Source organism: Dreissena polymorpha, chromosome 9, assembly GCF_020536995.1.
Source record: "Dreissena polymorpha isolate Duluth1 chromosome 9, UMN_Dpol_1.0, whole genome shotgun sequence".
Classification (NCBI taxonomy): Eukaryota; Metazoa; Mollusca; class Bivalvia; order Myida; family Dreissenidae; genus Dreissena; species Dreissena polymorpha.
The window spans coordinates 96481411-96503280 of NC_068363.1; the positions used below are offsets into that span (position 1 = coordinate 96481411).

The following is a 21870-nucleotide window of genomic DNA, read 5'->3' on the forward strand; positions in this document are numbered from 1 at the left end:
CACATTGTTAACCGTGATGCCCCTTCCAAAATTGAAGTAATATGTTATATGCTGGTATTTGTTATTGTGACTCTATTGATGAAACTGAACATCCGATAATCTTTTCGATTTTCTAATGTATTTATTTTGGATGTGTGTATCGGTCAACTTACGAAATCAACGAAAATTAAGGTCCCACAAATAAAACTGATTGTACAGTATGTGTGGTCTGCGAAACAGTAACTAAATACTATAATTGTAATTTAATTGCCTTGTTTCAAATAATAAAAAAGCAAAACAACATGATTATTTAAATATCTTTATTAGAATTTAGTTGATGCGATCTTATTTGCAAAAAAATATAACAAAACATTCTCAACAAATATTAATAAGGAGTCAACATCATTTTTCAAATGATACTAACCGGTATCTCAGACTTTGCTCTTACAAGTAATATTAAGATAAAAGTTGACATAAACTTCGATAACAACATTTAGTACATGCACTCTTTCTTTATAAACCACAACATATTGACAATGAAATGGTACATAATGATACAGATTTTATTGAGATAATATAAACATAACTAAGATTTTTTTTAATAATTTGTATTACTATTATTTGTATATTTACAAAGATTCTTTTGTCAAAGACATTTCTTTTGATTGAAAAGTGTCATATCATGCATTTATATCATATGTTAATACAGTCTATTTAATTGCATTTATTTATATTTCCATGATATGACATAAAACATTGAGATGTAATATAAAATGTTTAAATGAAAAATGACAGTTACAAAGAATGAAATCAGTCTTCATATAATATAGCATAAATGCTACAATTAATGCTTCATTTTTTTAATACTTATATTGTCTTGAATTCCACAGTTCAAATATTAAAATTTGATGTGTAATGGAACCAAGGGTCTCACATTCCCGCAATTTAAATTAAAACTTCATTTATTTAAGATATAATCCTACCACCATGAAACTAATAACTTTTCCCCATACTAATGAAAATAGATTTGTAAGAAACTTTCTATTGATGCATGGATTTACTAGTTTTATTTTTCATGTCGTTTTTTATTAATTTAAATTATTAAAATGGTAGAAAAGAACAGACATTTTAAAAAGAAACAATTTCTGTTAAATTATTGTTCTAACTTAAATTGGTCTTAAGATATACACCATATTAAATAAGTTACAGGGAAAAAAAAGACAATAAATTTGCTTAAAATGTATATTTTTTCTCATTTTTAATACCATCATTCCAATTGAAAATGGCATTCAATATTTTCAACCATTATTTCCGATTGAGAATAATTAGAGGAATTTGCTTAAGCTAAATCTTAAAATGTTGTAAATCACAAATGAAAATTCTCAAATATTCACAAATGTATTGAGATTATATTTTTGCAATGGCCTTTTTATAAAAATGTTATATATCCCAAAGAGTTACTCAATAATAACTGTCTCCAAATTTAAACAAGAAACCGTCGGAGACGGGTGATGCTCCCCAAAGTTTTTTTTTGTCACAATATTGCACTATATATTCAAATAAAAGGAAAAGTCTTGAGGGGCATAACTTTGGACAAAATAATACGATGAATGGTTTAGCAACTTAAAAATTTCAAAGGGCCATAACTCTCTAAATAAAACCATCTAACCAGAACCCACAAATAACATGCGCATCTCCTCAAGGTAGTTAAGCTTCCCATAAAGCTTCATTGAATTCCAGTCAGTAGTTGGGGGGACAAGAATTGCACTATATGTACAGTTTATAGAAAATGTCAAAGGGCCATAACTCTGTGAAAAATCATCCGACCATAACCGGCTGATAATATGTACATCTCCTGTTGGTAGTGAAGCTTCCCAAAAAGTTTCATTGAATTCCGGTCATTAATTGCTGAGAAATAGCCTGGACAAAAATTGTGCACGGACGGACACACGGACAGACGAAGCGGCGACTATATTTTGGGGGGGAGCATAAAAAGGCAGTTTTGGGCCTATATCCTAAATCAAATTATAGACTTAAGAATAGGCTTTGATCTAACTAAAGGCACTTAAGGTTTTGCCTATATACAGACTGGAAAACATCCAAATGAAAAATGATAATAAGGGGTCTTCTAAAACTGCTAAATTACAATCAACATTCAACCACTTATACAGAATTAAAATTTTCATAATGTATGTTAATCTCTTCATATATCTGAATTTTAATTGGTAAATATTGGAAAGAGTTTTTTATTTTGAGAAAAGTACAATGTAAAGAATTATTCTAAGACTAAAGTCATACAATCTGTTGATTTAAACCCAGATTTTCCAAGTTTAGGCCAGCAAAACCAAATCCTCCACAACTTCTTTTTAAAGCAGTCAGATGCATGCTCTGCAGGGAGCTCTTGGTGCAGTTTGACCGCTGACAGACTGGATCCCACAAAAAGAAGCTCTCAAACTCCAGCGGTTTCTGGCAGAACTTGCATGGCCTCAAGAAGAGGTTATTGTGCAAGTCAAGATGGTTGTTTTACCAGATGATGACAAGTTTCTCAACAAGATCATCCATCATTTCTGTGTTGTGATAGGGTGTGGGCGCGATCCTCAGAAGTTCCTTTCCCAGTGCCACTGTGGTGTAGTTGATGGCCTGGATGTACACGTTGCGCGTGGTCATCAGCTCCTGGCAAGAGCTGCGTCTCCCACCTGTATTCCACATGAAAACAGTAATAAGGTCTAAAATAAATGTGATAATGTCTGGAACAATGGTAATTACTTCTGGAAAAATAACAACAATAAAATAGTAAAATTGTCAAGAAAAATCATAATTTTGTCAAGAAATATTGTAATTATGTTTAAAAATTGTAAGACTTAAACAAAATCGTGATTATGTCCCGAAAAATCAAAGCATGTGTAAAACAAGATGTGTTTGTGAAACACTATGTCCTCATATATTTTACCTTTGACCTTGAAGGATGACCTTGACCTTTCACTACTCAAAATGTGAAGCTTCATGAGATACACATGCATGCCAAATATCAAGTTGCTATGTTCCATATTGAAAAAGTGTACATTAAATGAGCGATTTAAACCCATACATTTGACCTTTGACCTTGAAGGATGGCCTTGACCGTACACCACTCAAAATGTGCAGCTCCATGAGATACACATTCATGCCAAATATCAAATTGCTATCTTCGATATTGCAAAAGTTATGGCAAATGTTAAAGTTTGACGCAAACCAACAAACAAACCAACAGACAGGGCAAAAACAATATGTCCCCTACTATAACTAAATACTGATCAATGAATGTTTATTTTCTCTGGTTTATATTTAATCTTACTTAAGATATATGGTGAAGTAAGTGTTCATGGTGATAAGAATTAAACCCCAAGCACCATTTTATATACTGTCAATTATATGTCCAAAACACATTTTTTATTTGATGGTCAAACACATACAGGTTGTTTAGAAAATAATTCTGAGCAACAATGAAACAAGAGTAAAAATGAAAGTAATCAATACACATTAAAGTATACAACGAATTTAAATGGACTGGAAACCAAAATTTATTTTTTTTTCAACCAAATCTCTTGCACAACGGTTTCATTAAAACCCTCTGTGATGGGCACAGAAAGTAGTCCGTCCAAAGTCATGTGATTTTGAATCATATGATCATTACATTCAAAATGTTGACGCCCATGAAAATATCAATAAGCTTCCAGACATACATGTAGTCATGAAGACGCAGCGGGACCTGTAAATAAACTCTGACTTAAAACATGATGATTTAACAAACCTATGATTTCATTGTCCAACTGAAGACTTCATCAACTAAATACATTAGTTAAATATTTTTGAATAAGTCCAAAAGATGTGCACCGCGACAAGAGAAAAAATGTTTATCTGCTTCTTCAACTAATAACACAGTGACTTGTGTGACTCATATTATCATATGTTCATGTAATGCTTTTTGAAAGGTATTGTTTATGCATTTATAATTTTTATTTATTTAAGGGGTATCTTATTTTGTGTTTTTCATAAATTAATGTCTTTAAGTTGTTTACATTATATGCATCAGGCCATACCTAATTTGATTCTATGTTTAGCGTCTACATGACTTTTCGAAATTAAGAATCAGGCAGGAATAAACAAACAACGAGTCTGTACAAAAAAATGTTTTTTCTGTAAAAAAAATCTTTTCATGATTGAGGTAAATTTGATAGTTTGTGATTATTGTATCTTAAACATTGTTTTTATCATATTGCTTATTTACTTATTAAATGAAGTAATACAACTGTAATACATTTGTATGACTAGCAACACACTGCTTTGAAGAAAACCATCTCTTACAATACTATTTACATCAGTCTGAATTCAATATTTTATGGATATGGGTGTTTAATTTAAAAACATACTTTTTTAAATCACAGAATATTTAAGATCTACAATAACTAGGTATATATATTTTGAAAGTTTATTAAAGACAAAACAACCCGTTCACAATGTCCAAATCTATGCATTTATTTATAATCAGAGGAAACTCACCATTCAGAAGGATGAATATTGGAAGTGTTCATATCTTGTATGTATGTATTGCTTTTGACCTTGCAGTCAAGTATAACCCATGAAAGTGCAAGCACTTATTTCCAATGGGGTCCTTTGGTTTTTGCTGAAGTGACAGCAAGCAAAAAAGACAGTATTGGGATACAAGGAATCAGGGTGCGATACCCTAGCTCTTTGCGAATAGATCCCTTGGTTCTTTTACGTGCTCAGTGTATAGCACCGATACACGCGAGAATGACCTGGGTTTCATACCAGTACATCTCTAGTTGGGTGGGAAACACTAGAAGCATTTCTGAATTTCCAGTGCCCCGGCCGGGAATCGAACCGGGGACCTCTGGAATGGTAGGCCAGAGTGGTACCACTCGACCACCGCACCACCCGTCTTTATCAAAACTAAATACTTGTTCAGCATTCTTGTGGAGCTTTTTAAGTACATACCTACTTCAAAATGGGCTAGATTTTTGTAAAACCTATTTATCTGTTGATACACAGCTGCTTTATTTAAAATCCTTTCAAAATCACATCATAAAACAATTCTTATCAATGGTTGATTCAATCAGTGAGCCTTATTTGTGCCTAAGATGTTTATAAGTTTTTCCAAAGTGGTGAAGACCTGGATAATACCTATTCGTTAAACATGATTACAAGTTGTTTATGGAATAGTGCAGGTGTTGTCGTCATATTGGTCAATCTAGGCATTTTTCATACTCTTTCAATCACAAATTATTGGTTTCTTGATCAAAAAAATTTTCAGGCACCCCTTAGACGATAAACATAGAATCAAATTGTATTGCGTTGCTTTAAAATGAGGCAATAGTCAAGTGATATACTGTAAATCTGCCATTAAACAACTCTAATGAAAAATGGTTGTATTTTATTTTTGTCTGCAAAATATATAAATAATGAAACACATAATGTCACCATCATAAATGTAAAGCTTTCAATTCGTATAAATATTTTATGATGTCTATTGTAAGGAAATAACCTGGACATTAGGAAAAAACACATTTCCCAGTAAAGAGAAAAGGCATTTGTTCACATGTAACATAATCTTTAGTTAAATGCCCAAAACAGACATGAACATTTCAGTCCCCCCTGTAAAATGTTGAGAGTTCAAATGTGAAAAAGTGGATAAGTGATAATGCATGAACATTCTACAGAAACAGTTAAGTCGTATTCCTACACTGATCTGCTTACCAATAACCAGGACATAAAACAATGGCTTTAAAACAGTATGGGATTTTCCAGTTCAAAGTTACATACTGCATGAGTTCAGCGCGAAGATATCCAGAAGTCAGTAAAGTTGTAAACCCAGTAAATTGTTTTTGCCTCTTTTTACGCAGTTTATGTACACACACATAAAATGCTTTTTTCCCCCACAATTTCGTAGCTTAAAAACACAAATGTGGTCATGGATAAATATAATGAATTTTAGGCAATGTCATCAATGGTTTAATGGTTGTATGAGTGATAGTATGACATTTGTCAAGTTTTTGTTAATAAGATGTATTTTTATATGGGAACATGACTATAAACAGTTATTATTGATTCTTGCTTATAGTTCCCCTTTTAGTACTAACATCTTTTGTAACTTTTAGTATTTATTTTTCACAATTTCACATAAATAATGTATAGTTAAAAATCACAAAAAAGAAACACTGACACCCACTCATGTATAATAACTTATTTAAATTTTTATAAATTAAGAGATTGTTAAATTATTATTAAGTTTATTCTGTCATCTCTGTTTTGCATTATACTTTGTTTGTATTGTATTGAGTCTATTGACAGCACCAATTTTATTCTTTTGCATTTGAATGTTGCTTGATAGTATTAGTGACTAAAAAGAAGTAAAATGATGTCCATTCATAAGTTTGATGTCAGTGATATGTTTCCCCAAATTAAACCGCCTCTAATAAGCTGTTTCTGAATTATAAAAAGTAAACAAGGGACAAAATTGTCCCAAACCAGGTTTTCATTGTGAAAAAAAATCTGATAAAGGGAGACAACTCAAACTGAACTTTTGAAATGAACAAACAAAATTAACCCCCTTTGTAAGTTTGTTTTAAAATAAATCTATTTTTAGTCGTGGCGACCTTGACATTGGAGATATTGACGTGATTCTTTCGTGCGACACACCGTCCCATGATGGTGAACAAATGTGCCAAATGATTTTAAAATCTCATAATGAATGACATAGTTATAGCCCAGACAAGCTCATTTATGGCTATTTTTTACCTTTGAACTCAAAGTGTGACCTTGACCTTGGAGATATTGACGTAATTTTTTCGCGCGACACACCGTCTAATGATGGTTAACAAATGTGCCAAATGATTTTAAAATCTCACAATGAACGACAAAGTTATGGCCCGGACAAGCTTGTTCCGCCGGCCCGCCAGCCAAGCCAGCCCGCCCGCATTCGCCAATCTAATAACCAGTTTTTTCCTTCGGAAAACCTGGTTAAAAAGGCTTTTTCTCATGGCAAAATGTAACATTTTTTCCCAAAAATCTGACACAAATTTCCACCAAAATATGCCAAACTTTTCCAATAGACTCAATAATTACTTTATTTACTTTTTTATTAAGCAATTTAATTCCCTAGCACTATATAATATAAATTTTAGAAAGCAGTCAAACAAGCACTTGTAAACAATTGTTATACTGCTGTTTATAGTCATATGAACACTGTTGAATTTTTCCCAATTTCATGGTCTTACACGCTTTTTTCCCAATTTAAACAGCACAGGCTGTTAAATATAAAGCGAAAAAAAATCACTGGATGTCTTTTCATTTATGTAGAAACAAAGATTATTTTCAATACATTTTCATGTTAATTTGGTTGAGTTTAAAGATGAGGTAAAGCAAAGACAATCATTGGTCCCAAAATGCATATCCTCTGAAGCCCCTGCTGGGATATGAACCCAGACCTCTTTCCTCTGGCATGGAAAGTATTCTATCTTGAAATACAAGGGCATGTTAGAGGAAAATGAGCAATTCTAAGACTATGATCCTTCAAACATATTTTATCTGAGGTAGTATGTAAAAACTTCCTTTAAGATAATTGTTCACATGATCTTTCTTACATAACACACATCAGTGAATCTGCAATACATTACAGCTTAATTTCAGTTTTATATTATTTTGAATTGTTCATGTTTTTTCAAGTATTGTATTCATCCTTATTAAATGGTACCGCCTAAACAATTGTGTTAAATACTGGTATTAAAATCAACAAGATAAGTTAGGTTTAGTTTTCCTTTGTCAATATCCTCAAAAATATGCCACCATTTTAAGGGACTTGTTCTCATGTTCTTGTTTTTTTAATAATGTCAATTTTGTTTGAAGACAACAATTTCAATTTCAAAATACTGAAAAAGCAATATAATTAGGAATCTTGTTAGAAAAAAACAACAGTCTGTGAACATTTCTGATTAAAAATATCCATTGGCTAGTATCGAACCTGTTTAGTACAAGTATAACCTAATAAAATAATTGAAGAGAGGAATGTCCTGTTCTTGTAGATCAGATAGACTATCAATGAAGGAATCAAAGGTTTGCTAAAATCACACGTGGTGGTAATGTTGCTACTCATCTGTGTAATTTAGGTAATGCTAATCTGAAACTAAAGTGTTGAGAAAAAACTGTACCCACTAAAACGCTCATTTGGTGATTGTCCACTCAGGTACTATATATTAGTACCAGGGATCATATTTTCCCGCAACATCAATCGGTCCAGATATAAATGGGGAAAAGTATCCGAAAATGTATATCCGAAATCATGACAAATTACGTTAAAATATATACCATTGATTTTGCCATTCATGAAGGTGGTATAATACATGTACAAGTAAAATTCCCTTAGGCATTTTTTTTAAACGGAACGAGTTTTCTCAACTGGTTTTATCATGTGGTATTTCATTGTTGTTTCGTGTGCTGTTTTATCAGACTTTTTTCATCGTAGTCAATATAATTAATCTGTATAAGTCTATACCGATGTTTTAAATTGTTAGTCGACTCGATAATAGCTTACAAAAATGCACCGAACCAAACAAATGTCTGTGCGTAGGTTTGCTACTGACAACAACAAACCAAATAATTAAGAAATAATTTGTTGTCAAATAACCCACAGGGCGATAGTTTAGATGCGCAGGGATTTAATCACGAGAGCGACGCATTTGAAACCACGCATCTAATTTTCCGGTCGTGAGTCATTCAACAACAAAGTATAAAGTACACGAATCATTTCGATTCTCACACGGTTTTACTAAAGATTTATTCAATGTATATTATTTTTCTTGTGTACTATTTTATGTGAAGTTCCGCCCATAAAAATAACTTTCGGCTGTTCTGTCGATCAGATCCGCAACTTTCATTCATAATTATATTACCGGATTATTAGGCTGGTGGAAAATGTATCGACATGTTTTGTTTAGTTACAGCGCGTGCATTCAGACGCGTCTTTTTGGATGCGTCTTTAATCCGCTGTTCACAAGTTTTTTATTCTTGGTCTGACGTGCAATAAACTGGTCCTGACCGGTTAAGAGACTGCAGCGAATGTTTTATCACACCTAATCGAGATAAGAATGTCATTAGGGTGTGTAGCATGTACACTGTGTAATCAATTTCATGACATGGGAATTTTAAAAGCAAACAGAATCGGACCGACTGTTTGGGATTTTCAATCGGTCTTTCATGACCCCAATCGGTCTAGGACCGACAAAACCGAAAAAAATATGATCCCTGATTAGTACCCTGGGTACACTTAAGAATACTACAAAGTACCTGAGACCTAGGGTATGGAAAATATGCTAACAAGTACCCAAGAGTATGGCCAGTTACCTTTAAGCGTATTTTTCCCTACCCGGGATATATTGTAGTATATTTAAGAGTACTCTAGGTACTTTAAAGTAGTACTTGAGACAACAACAACAAACTGAGACAACCAAGATTGGTCATTGTCAGCTGGAAAATATACTAAAAAGTACCCTGGAGTATGGCTGGTTGCCTTAAGGGCATTTTCCTTACCCGGGTACATTCTTTATACTTAAGAGTACCCAGGGTAGTACCTGAACCGACAACAACCAATTGAGCACCACTTACAGCATCATTGGGAGGAAAAAAAGTATACATGGGTTATACAGCTCAGTTTGTAGATCACCATGCTAGTGTTCCAACTACCGTTGGTTCAAGCCCTCTACTGGATGAACTTTTCCTCCAAGGTACTTCAGGTATATGTATCCCTGTACTTATCTGAACAATTTCAGTCATGATCTAGAGAAGAATAATTATCAAGTCATAATGAAGTCCTGTTGTGATGACTGCATTGTTATTGAGTCCTGTTGTGATAAATGCATGGTGATGGAGAACTGTTGTGATAATTGCATGGTGAAGACGTCTTGTTGTTGAGACTGCATGACAATGGAGTCCTGTTGTGATGACTGAACTGTGATTAAGTCCTATCCTGATGACTGAATGGTAATGGAGTCTTGTTGTGATAACTATTTTTTTGAGTCCTGTTGTTGTGACTGCATGGTGATGAAGTCCTTAATTGATGACTTCATGGTGATTGAGTCCAATTGTGATGACTGCATGGTAATTGAGTCATGTTGTGATGAATCCATTTTCATGAAGTCCTGTTGTGATGACTGCATAATGATGGAGTCCTGTTTTGATAACTGCATGGTGATGGAGTCCTGTTGTGATGACTGCATGGTGATAAAATCCTGTTGTGATGACTGCATGGTTATAGAGTCTTGTTGGGATGACTGCATTGTGATGAAGTCCTGTTTTGATAACTGCATGGTGATGGAGTCCTGTTGTGATGACTGCATGGTGATAAAATCCTGTTGTGATGACTGCATGGTGATGAAGTCCTATTGTGATGACTGCATGAAGATGGAGTCCTGTTGTTATTACTGAATAGGGATGGAGTCTTGTTGTGATAACTGAATAGTGATGGGGCCCTGTTGTTACAACTGCAGGTGATGCAGTCCTGCTGTGATGACTGCATGGTGATGGAATACTATTGTGATCACTGAAGGGTGATTGAGTCCTGGTGTGATGACTGCATGGTGTTGGAGTCCTTTAAAGATGACTGCAGGGTGATGGAAGCTTATTATGATAACTGCATGATGATGGAGTCCCATTTTGATGACTGCAAAGTGATGCAGTTTGGTTGTGATAACTGCATGTTGATGTAGTCCTGTTGTGATGACTGCATGTTGATGGATTCCTGTTGTGATGACTGCATGGTGATGAAGTCCTGTTGTGATGACAGCATGGTGATAGAGTCCAGTTCAGATGACAGCATGGTAATGACATACAGTTGTTATGATTGCATTGTGATTATATCTTTTTTGATGACTGCATTGCAATTCAATCCTTATTTGATAAATGCATATCAACAAATCATAGGATGATGACTACATTTTGATGGAGTCCTGTTGTGTTGACTGCATGGTGATCGAGTCCTGTTGTGATTACTACATGGTGATGGAATCCTATTATGATAACTGAATGGTGATGAAGTCCTGTTTTGATAACTGCATAGTGATGGAGTCCTGTTGTGATAACTGCATGGTGATGGAGTCCTGTTGTGATAACTGCATGGTGATCGAGTCCTGTTGTGATTACTACATGGTGATGGAATCCTATTATGATAACTGAATGGTGATGAAGTCCTGTTTTGATAACTGCATAGTGATGGAGTCCTGTTGTGATAACTGCATGGTGATGGAGTCCTGTTGTGATAACTGCATGGTGATGGAGTCCTGTTGTGACTACTACATGGTGATGGAGTCCTATTATGATAACTGCATAGTGATGAAGTCCTGTTGTGTTGACTGCATGGTGATGGAGTCCTGTTGTGACTACTACATGGTGATGGAGTCCTATTATGATAACTGCATGGTGATAGAGTCCTGTTGTGTTGACTGCATGGTGATGGAGTCCTGTTGTGACTACTACATGGTGATGGAGTCCTATTATGATAACTGCATAGTGATGAAGTCCTGTTTTGATAACTTCATAGTGATGGAGTCCTGTTGTGATAACTGCATGGTGATGGAGTCCTGTTGTGATGACTGCATGGTGATTGAGTCCTGTAGTTGTGACAGCATGGTGATGGAGTCCTGTTGTGAGGACTGCATGGTGATGAAGTCCTGTCATGATGGCTTCATGGTGATTAATTCCAGTTGTGATGACTTCATGGTAATGGATTCCTGTTGTGAGGACAGCATGGCAACAAAGTCCTTGTATTATTACTGCATGGTGATTGAGTTCTATTGTAATTATTGCCTGGTAATGGAGTCTTATTGTAATGACTGCGTTGCCATGAAGTACTTTTGAGATGACTGCGTGTTGATGGAGTCCTGTTGTGATAACTGCATGGTGATGGAGTCCTGTTGTGATGACTGCATGGTGATTGAATCCTATTGAAAAGGCTGCAGGGTGATGGTAGCCTATTATAATGACTGCATGACAATGGATTCCTATTGTTATCACTGCATGGTGATTAAGACCTATTGTGATGACAGCAAGGTAATGGAGTCCTGTTGTGATGACTTCATTTTGATGGATTCCTATAATGAAGACTTCATCGTGATGGAGTGCTGTTGTGATGACTGCATGGTTATGGTGTCTTGTTGTGGTGACTGAATGGTGATGGAGTCCTGTTGTGATGACTGCATGGTGATGGAGTTCTGTTGTGATAACTGCATGGTGATTGAATCCTATTGAGACGGCTGCAGGACGGTGTAGGCCTATTATGATGACTGCATGAAGTCCTATTGTTATCACTGCATTGTGATTAAGTCCTATTGTGATGACTGCAAGGTAATGGGAGTCCAGTTGTGATGACAGCATGTTGATGGAGTCCTGTTGTGATGACTTCATTTTGATGGAGTCCTATAATTATGACTTCATTGTGATGGAGCGCTCTTGTGATGACTGCATGGTGATAGAGTCCTGTTTGATGACTGCATGGTGATGAAGTTCTGTTGAGATGACTGCATGGTGATGGAGTCCTGTTGTGATGATTGCTTGGTGATTGAGTCCTGTTGTGATGACAGCATGGTGATGGAGTCCTGTTGTGAGAACTGCATTTTGATGGAGTCCTATAATGAAATCTTCATCGTGATGGAGTGCTGTTGTGATGACTGTATGGTTATGGTGTCTTGGTGTAGTGACTGCATGGTGATGGATTCTTGTTGTGATAACTTCATGGTGATGGAGTCCTGTTGTGATAACTGCATGGTGATGAAGTCCTGTTATGATGGCTTCATGGTGATTAATTCCAGGTGTTATGACTTCATGGTGATGGAGTCCTGCTGTGAGGACAGCATGGCAACAAAGTCCTTGTATTATTACTGCATGGTGATGGAGTTCTATTGTAATTATTGCCTGGTAATAGAGTCTTATTGTAATGACTGTGTTGCCATGAAGTACTTTTGAGATGACTGCGTGTTGATGAAGTCCTGTTTTGATGCCTGCATGGTGAGGAAGTCCTGTTATTATGACTGTATGGTGAAATTGTCCTGTTGGAATGACTGCATAATGATGGAGTCCTGTTGTGATGACTGCATAATGATGGAGTCCTGGTGTGATCACTACATGGTGATGGAGTCCTGTTGTGATGACTGCATTGTGATTGAGTCCTGTTGGGATGACTGGCTAATGATGCAGTCCTGTTGTGATTACTGCATGGTAATGAAGTCCTTTTGTGATGACTGCCTTGTGATGAAGTCCTATTGTGATGCATTCAAAGTGATGGAGTCCTGTTGTGATGACTGCATAGTGATGAAGTCCATTTGAGATAGCTGCATGTTGATTAAAACCTATTATGATGACTACATGATGATGGAGTCCTATTGTGAAGACCGCATGGTGATGAAGTCCTATTGTTATGACTGCAAGGTGATGGAGCCCTGTTGTGATGACTGTGCACTGATGGAGTGTTGTTGTGATGACTGCATGGTGATCAAGGCCTGTTGTGATGACTGCATGGTGATGGAGTCCTGTTGTGATGAATGCATGGTGATTGAGTCCTGTAGTGGTGACAGCATGGTGATGGGGTCCTGTTGTGAGGACTGCATGGTGATGAAGTCCTGTTATGATGACTGCATGGTGATGAAGTCCTATTATGATGACTACGTGGTGATTAAGTCCTATTGTGATGACAGCATGGTGATTGACTCCTGTTGCAATAACTGCATAGTGATGGAGTCCTGTTGTTACAATTGTATGATGATTGAGTCCTATTGTGATGACTGCATGGTGATGGTGTCCTTTTGTGAAAACTGCATGGTAGTCAAGATCGGTTGTAATTTCTGCATAGTCATTTAGTTCTTTTGTGATGACTGCTTAGTGATGTAGTCCTGTTGAGATGACTGCATGGTGATGGAGTCCTTTTGAGATGACTGCATGGTGATGAAGTCATATTGTGATTACTTCATGGAGATGGTGCCCATTTGTAATGACTGATAGAGGAAGGAGTCCCATTGTGATAAATGCATGGTGATAAAAGTCCTGCTGAGATGTCTTCATTGTGATGGAGCAATTTTTTTAATGACTGCCTGTTGTAAGGAGTGAATGGTGATGAAGTCCTGCTGTGATGACTGCATGGTCTTGAGGTTCCTTTGTGCTTACAGTAGGGTGATGAAGTCCCATTGTGATTATTGTATTGTGATGGGGTCCTGTTTTGAGCATTGCATGAACAAGAATTCCTGTTGAGATGACTGCATGGTGATGGAGTCCTGTTTTGATGAATGCGTGTTTATGGAGTTCTGTTGTGGTGAATGCATGGTGATGAAGTCCTGTCATGATGGCTGCATTGTGATCAATTTAAGTTGTGATGACTGCATGGTGATGGAGTCCTGTAGATAGAACAGAATGGCAACATAGTCCTTTTTTATTACTGCATGATGGTGGAGTCCTATTGTACTTATTGCCTGGTGATGGAGTCCTACTGTGATAACTGCATGGTAATAAAGTAATTTTGTGATTACTTCATGGTAACAGAGCCTGTTGTGGCTACTGCATGGTGATGGAGCCTGTTGTGATTATTGCATGGTGATGGAGTCCTATTGTGATGACTGCATGGTGATGGAGTCCTTTGATTATTACTGCATATTGACAGAGCCTGTTGTGATGACTGCATGGTGACAGAGCCTGTTGTGATGACTGAATGGTGATGGAGTCCTATTGTGATTACCGCATGGGAATGAAGTCCTGTTGTGAAGATTGCATGTGATCAAATAATATTGTGATGACTACATAGTAATGAAGTATCATCGTGATGTCTGCATGGCGGTTATGTCCTGTTGTTATAGCTGCAATGGGATGGAGTCCTACCATGATCACTGCATGGTGAGTCCTATTGTGGTGACTGAATGGTGAGTCCTTTTTGATTACTGCATTGTAATTGAGACCTTTTGTGAATGGGTAATTGTATAATTACTGCATTCTGATGGAGACCTTATGTGATTTCAGGCCAGTTGGGATGATTACATGGTGATGGAGACCTGTTGTAATAACTACATGATGAAGTCCTTTTAGGATGAATGCATGATGATGGAGTCCTATTGTGATGACTGTGTGGTGATTGAGTCCTGATATGATTACTGCATGGCAACCAAGTCCTGTTTTGTTGACTGCCAAGTAATGGAGTTCTTTTGTGATTACTACATATCCATGGAGTCCTTTTGTGATGAATGTATGGCGATAAAGTTCTGTTGTGGTGACTGCATGGTAATCAAGTTTTTTTGTGATTACTGCATGGTGATTGAGTCCTGTTGTAATGACTGAATTGTGATAGAGTTCATATGAGATAACTCCATGGTGATTGATTCCTATTATGATGACTGCATGTTGATGGAGACCTGTTGTGATGACTGTATGGTTATCTGGTAGTCTGACTTTATTGGTGATGTAGTCCTGTTGTGAGTACTGCATGGTAATGGAATCTTGTTATGATGACTGCATTTCTATGGAGTTCTGTTGTGTTGACTGCCAGGTGATGGAGTCCTATTGTGATGATTGCATGGTGATATAGTCCTGTTGTGTTGACTGCGTGAGAATAGAGTCATATTTAATGAGTGCATGGTGATGGAGTTCTATTGCGATGATTGCAAGGTGATGTAGTCCTATAGTTATAACTGCATGGTGATGGAGTCCTGTTGTGATTACTGCATGGTGATGGAGTCCCATTGTGATGACTGCTTGTTAATGGAGTCCTTTTTGTGATGACTACATGGCGGTGGATACCTTTTGTGATGACTTCATGATGAGATGACATAATGGTGATAGAGTCAAATTATTATTACTTCATGGTGATGGAGTCCTATTGTGACAACTCTATGGTGATAGAGTTCTGCTGTGATATGAATGGTGATGGAGTCCTGTTGTGTTGACTGCCAGGTGATGGAGTCCTATTGTGATGACTGCATAGTGATATAGTCCTGTTGCATTGACTGCGTGATAATAGAGTCATATTTAATGAGTGCATGGTGATGGAGTTCTATTGCCATGATTGCAAGGTGATGTAGTCCTATAGTTATAACTGCATGGTGATGGAGTCCTGTTGTGATTACTGCATGGTGATGGAGTCCCATTGTGATGACTGCTTGTTAATGGAGTCCTTTTTGTGATGACTACATGGTGGTGGATACCTTTTGTGATGACTTCATGATGAGATGACATAATGGTGATAGAGTCAAATTATTATTACTTCATGGTGATGGAGTCCTATTGTGATGACTTCATGGTGATAGAGTACTGCTGTGATATGAATGGTGATGGAGTCCTGTTGTGATGACTGCTTGGTGATGTACTACTGTTGTGAGGACTACAAGGTGATGGAGTCCCATTGTGATGACTGCGTGGTAATAGAGTCCTGTTGTGATGACTGCGTGGTAATAGAGTCCTGTTGTGATAACTGCATGGTGACAAAGTCCTATTAAGATGAATGCATGGTGATTGAGCCCTCTTGTGATGACTGCATGGTGATGGATACCTTTTGTGATGACTTCATGATGATGGAGTCCTATTGTGATGACATAATGATGATAGAGTCAAATAATTATTACTGCATGGTGATGGAGTCCTATTGTGATGACTTCATGGTGATGGAGTCCAGCTGATATGATCGAATGGTGATGGACTCCTGTTGTGATGACGGCTTGGTAATGTAGTACTGTTGTGAGGACTGCATGGTGATGGAGTCCTATTGTGATGACTGCATGGTGATGGAGTCCTGCTGTGATGACTTCATGATGATGGGAGTCCTGTTGAGATGACATAATGGTGATAGAGTCAAATTTTTATTACTGCATGGTGATGGAGTCCTATTGTGATTACTTCAGGTTGATAGAGTCCTGCTGTGATGACTGAATGGTGATTGAGTCCTGTTGTGATGACTGCTTTGTGATGAAGTACTGTTGTGAGGACTGCAAGGTGATGGATTCCTGTTGTAATTACCGCATGGTGATGGAGATCTTTTGTAAGGACAACATGACGACAAAGTCTTGTTGCATTGACTTCCTTGTGATGGAGTACTTTTCTGATTACTGCAGAGTGATGGGAGTCCTTTTGTGATGACTTCATGGCCATAAGTTCTGTTGTGTTGACTGCATAGAAAAGGAGTTTTTTTGTGATTTCTGCAAGATTATGGAGAACTGTAGTTATGACTAAATGGTGATAGAGTTCTTTTGTGATAACTACATTGAGATTGATTCTTATAATGATGACTTCATAGTGATAAAGTCCATTAGCGATGAATGTATGGTGATAGATACTGTTTGTGATGACTTCATGATGATGGAGCCCTGTTGAGATGACTGCATGTTGATAGAGTCAAATTAATATTACTGCATGGTGATGAAGTCCTATTGAGATGACTTCGTGGCGACAAAATCCTGTTGTGATGACTGCATGGTCATGGAGTCCTGTTGTGATGACTCAAGGTGATGGAGTCCTATTCTGATGACTGCATGGTGATGGAGTCCTATTTTAATGACTGGTATGGTGATTGAGTAATGTTAGTATGACTGCATGGTGATGGAGTCCAGTTGTGATGACTGCTTGGTGATGGAGTCCTCTTGTATTGATTGTATGGTGATGGAGTCCTATTGTGATTACTGCATGGTGATGTAGTCCTGTTGTGACGACTGCATGGTGATTTTGTCCTCTTGTGATGACAGCATGGTGATGGAGTCATAGTGTGGTCAATGCATGGTGATCAAGTCCTATTCTGATAACTGCATGGTGATGGAGTCCTATTTTTATGACTGCATGGTGATGGAATCATGTTGGTATGACTGCATGGTGATGGAGTCCTGTTGTGATGACTGCATGGTGATGGAGTCCTTTTGTTTTTAATGCATGGTGATGGAGTCCAATTGTGATGAATGTGTGGTGATACACTTCTGTTGTGGTGACTGCATGGTGATGGAGTCTTGTTGTGATGACTGCACTGTGATAGAGTCCTAATGTCAAAACTGCATTGTGACAGAGTCTTGTTGTTTCCACTGCATGGTTATGGAGTCCTATTGTAAATATTACATTGTGAGAAAGTTCTGTTGTGAAGACTCATGGCAAACAGTCCTGTTGTGTTGACTTCATGGTGATGGAGTCCTATTTTGATGACTGCATGGTGATGGAGCCCTATTTTTATGACTGCATGGTAATGGAGTTCTGTTCTTAAAGACTGTATGTTGATGGAGATCTTTTGTGATGACAACATGGCAATAAATTCCTGTTGTGTTGACTGCCTTGTAATGGAGTGCTTTTCTGATTACTGCATAGTGATGGAGTCATTGTGTGATGACTTAATTGCCATTAAGTTCTGTTGTTTTGACTACATGAAAAAGGAGTTCTTTTGTGATTACTGCATGATGATGGAGTACTGTTGTTATGAATAAATGGGTATAGAGTTTATTTGAGATAACTACATGGCGATTGATTTATATTATGATGACTGCATGATAATAAAGTCCATTTGTGATGACTGCGTGGTGATTGATACCTTTTGTGATGACTTCATGATGATGGAGTCCTGTTGAGATGACTGCATAGTGATATGATCAAATTAATATTACTGCATGGTGATAGAGTCCTATTGTAATGACAACATGTTGATGGAGTCCTGTTGTGATTACTGCATGGTCATGGAGTCCTGTTGTGACGACTGCATGTTGATGTAGTCCTGTTTTAATGACAGCATGGTGATGGAGTCTTAGTGTGGTCACTGCATGGTGAAGGAGTCCTATTGTGATAAGTGCACGGTGATGGAGTCCTGTTGTGATGACTGCATGGTGATATAGTTCTGTTTTGATGCCTGCATAGTGATGTAGTCTTGTTGTGAGGACAGCATGGTAAAGGAGTAATATTATGGTCACTCCATGGTGATGGGGTCCTATTGTGATGACTGCATGGTGATGGAGTCCTCTTGTGATGACTGCTTGGTGATGTAGTACTGTTGTGATGACTGCAAGGGGATGGAGTCTTATTGCGATAACTGCATCGTGATGGGGTCCTGTTGTGATTGCTACATATTGCTTAAAGTCCTGTGATGATGACTGCATGGTGAAGAAGTCCAGTTGTGGTGACTGCATTGCAATAAAGTCCAGTTGTGATGACTGCACAGTGATGGGAGTCTTATTATGCTGACTGAATGGGGAGCAAACCCTATTGAGATGACTGCATGGTGATGGGAGTCCTATTATGCTGACTGCATGGGGAGCAAATCCTATTGAGATGACTGCATGGTGATGGGAGTCCTATTATGCTGACTGCATGGTGAGCAAGTCCTTTTGAGATGACTGCATGGTGATGGAGTCCAATTTTTTTGACTGCATGGGGATGGAGTCCTTTTGTGATGACTGCATGTTGATACACTTGAGACTGCATGGCAATGCAGTCCTTTTGGGAGTACCGCATGGTGATGGAGTCCAATTATGCTGACTGCATGGTCAACAAGTCCTATTGAGATGACTGCATGGCAACAAAATCTGGTTGTGATGACTGCATGGTGATGGAGTCCTATTATGATGACAGCATGATGATGGAGTTCTATTGTTATGACTGCATGGTGATGGAGTCATGTTGTGATGACTGCATGGTGATGGAGTCCTGTTGTGATTACTGCATGGTGATGTAGATCTGTTGTGAGGACTGCATGGCCACGATGTCATGTTGTGTTGACTGCCTGGTAATGGAATGCTTTTGTGATTACTGCATAGTGATGAGAGTTCTTTTGTGATGCACGGCAATAAAGGTCTGTTGTGTTGACTGCATGAAAAGGATAATAAAGTCCAGTTGTGGTGACTGTATGGCAATAAGGTCATGTTGTGTTGACTGCACAGTTATGGAGTCCTATTGTGATGACTGCATGGTGATGGAGTCCTGTCGTGAATTCAGCATGGTGAAGAAGTCTAGTTGTGATAACTGCATGGTAATGGAGTTCTGTTGTGATTACTGCTTGGTTATGAAGTCGTGATGTGATGACTGCATGGTGATGAAGTCCTTTTGTGACAATTGCATGGTGATAAATTCCTGTTGTGATGACTGCACAGTGATGGAGTTCTTTTGGGATAACTGCATGGGGATGGAGTCCTATTCTGATGACTGCCTGGTGATGGAGTCCTGTTGTAATAACTGCATGGTGATGAAGTCTAGTTTTAATAACTGCATGGTAATGGAGTTCTGTTTTGATTACTGCATAGTGAATAAGTCATATTGTGATGACTTCATTTTGATGGAGTCATATTGTGATAACTGCATGGTAATTGAGATCGTAATAACTTCATGATGAAGATAAATTGTTATGCCTGTTTGTTGATTGAGTTCTATATGATAACTGCATGGTGAATGTGTCCTGTTGTGATGACTGAATGGCGACGGATTCCAGTTGTGATGACTGCATGGTGATAATAGGGTTCTCAGACTGTTATATTTTATGGATTTACTGGTACATTTATTATGTTCAAATCACTTTAAAAATCAAAGATTGGATGAACATGAAATAATTGCTCATTTTGCCCTACAGTTCTTGCCTGATTTTAAATTTTAAGATATTTTGGCATGGCCAGTATGAATAGCAAGGGCACAATCTGAATACGCTTTGTACAGTACCATTACAGGATGTCACTTATCCAATATAATTAATAACAATTGTTGAGATATGTATTAGTTGACCCCAAAGATTGAACACAATTTGCATACCAAACGCATTTTGTTAAATCGTTAAATGCCATACTATGCTGTTTGAATAAAAAAAGTTTAAGAACGCTTCAAGATGGACAAAACACCACCACAAAATTTTAGCCAGAGCATGGTATGCACATGTGAATTTAAAAAAAGTTAGCAACATTTTGGAATTTCTAACCGGCAAAACATGGTTAATCACAGGCTTAGGAAAAACATACTCACATCTACAAACATGAGACATACTTAACATAGTTCCATTTTTGATGTCATCTAAATTGCTTGGGACCTTCAAGCTTGACTCTCCCCCTCTGCTTTTCCAGGGCTGGACCTCAAGCTTGACTCAGTAACTCACTGCTACTGGAGCTGGTGTTCCCTTGTTCAGCTTGGCACCATTAGGAGGCTTACTGTGATGGCCTGGATGAAAGTTACTCACATACATATGTTCTCCCCCTCTGCTTTTCCAAGTGCTTGGGACCTTCAAGCTTGACTCAGTAACTCACTGCTACTGGAGCTGGTGTCCGTGTCAAGCTTGGTAAGCATTAAGGAGGCTTACTGGATGGCATGGATGAAAGTTACTCAGCATACATATGTTCTCCCCCTTCTGCTTTTCAAGGGCTTGGGACTTCGAAGCTTGACGTCGTACTCACTGGCTACTGGAGCTGGTGTCCTTGTCAAGCGTGGAAGCAGTAGGAGGCTTTACTGGATGGCCTGGATGTGAAGGTACCAGCAACATGAAAACATAAATAGATCTCGACTTGAGAAGAAAATGTGTGCCTTTCATTTTTTATGTTTTTTTTTTTAAATAAAACAAACATTTTATAGAATAGTAAAGCCTGTTTGCAAAATATCAAAATAGTTGCCATCACTCTGAGTCAATTTGACTAACATTTGTTATTGAACTTATTGTAAAAATATTATAGATATAGAAACTGTGATCTTCAGAATGATCTTTATGTCTTGGTACCAAAGAGGATACTGATATCTCAAATTTATAGCTTTAATTGAGTATAAAGTTTCAAAAACTCTTCAAACAAACTTTTAAGTAACATTTACTTATATTAATTACCATCTTTTTGACGTAAGTGATAATACCAAAATCACAATTTAAACCGAACCAAATGTACAGACAAT

General features: G+C 37.4%; 1 protein-coding gene and 1 long non-coding RNA gene across 6 annotated transcripts in view; both read right to left on the reverse strand.

The window, feature by feature from the left end:
* LOC127845477 (uncharacterized) overlaps window positions 1-21870 on the reverse strand; it is a 67690-nt gene that overhangs the window by 34696 nt on the left and 11124 nt on the right. The window lies entirely within an intron of this gene.
* Window positions 283-21018, reverse strand: LOC127845483 (uncharacterized). Its single transcript, XR_008033237.1, has 2 exons — window positions 20983-21018; window positions 283-2675 (listed from the first exon to the last, which is right to left on the reverse strand). It is a non-coding gene; the product is annotated as an uncharacterized LOC127845483 (long non-coding RNA).